Source organism: Meleagris gallopavo, unplaced genomic scaffold (genome assembly GCF_000146605.3).
Source record: "Meleagris gallopavo isolate NT-WF06-2002-E0010 breed Aviagen turkey brand Nicholas breeding stock unplaced genomic scaffold, Turkey_5.1 ChrUn_random_7180001957854, whole genome shotgun sequence".
In the NCBI taxonomy this organism is placed as follows: Eukaryota; Metazoa; Chordata; class Aves; order Galliformes; family Phasianidae; genus Meleagris; species Meleagris gallopavo.
Window position 1 is genome coordinate 1 of NW_011217769.1, and position 957 is coordinate 957.

Genomic DNA, 957 nt, shown 5'->3' on the forward strand with positions numbered 1-957 from the left:
GCTCGCTGTGTTTATGTGTTATGGGCTGCATTCAGTGTTCTTCAGTGAACCAGGTATTTCTCTGCACCTCCTGTTGGATGGCCATTGCATTTTCTAACGGTTTTTCTGCAGCTCTTTCCTGGGTAGCCGTCCTCTTTAGGCGTGCTTCCAGTCAATCAAAAGATCCCCCAGTTGGCAGAGGCTGTCCTTGTATTTTCTCGTCTTGCTTCACCACTCAGTCCTCCAATAAAACTCCCCTCTCCCATTTCTCATCTATCACTGTTCAGTTTCTTTAACTGCAGCTAACTTAGGCAATAAGCACTAATTCTGCTGCCTCTGTTTGCCTCAACTGTGTAGAGGCAGTGCCTTTAATTACAGTGCAATTTCTTGGTGCAATTTCACATCTGTTTGGAATCAAACTATAAAGGTTCAGGATGTGTGGCAGAAAGGATTGTAGGTGACTTAGGGAGGTCTTTGTTTATTGTGTGAATAAACATTACCTTCAGAACTTCTGCACCGTAGCGCAGCAGAAATAATGAGGAATATCAGTTGTGTTCAATCCAGGGAGGACCGGTGCAGTTCTCCTTTGCTTCATATGTTACTTCCAAACCTGACATTATGCTGATAACACCTTTCCCCTTTTTCATCCTTTTACTGCCTCTAATGATCTCTGCTTGCTTGTCAACTATAACAGTTGTCACGAGGACATTCATAGAAGAATTTGGGACGCGCCCCATATTTCTTGTAGTCAGTTTGTGTTCCTTCTTGCCGTTCTGCAGACTTTGCCAACTTGTCACAGATGGATCCAATGACAATATACACTCCTAAGTGAGAAGCAGGTGGGGACCCAGGCGGTAAATCCCTCCTCCGTAAGGGCCGAGCAAGTCCAAGACCGCCTCATGAGACTGAATGCATAGAAGTCTATGGGGCCAGATGGCGTGTATCCCAGGATTCAGAAGGAGCTGGCTGAGGTGGTTG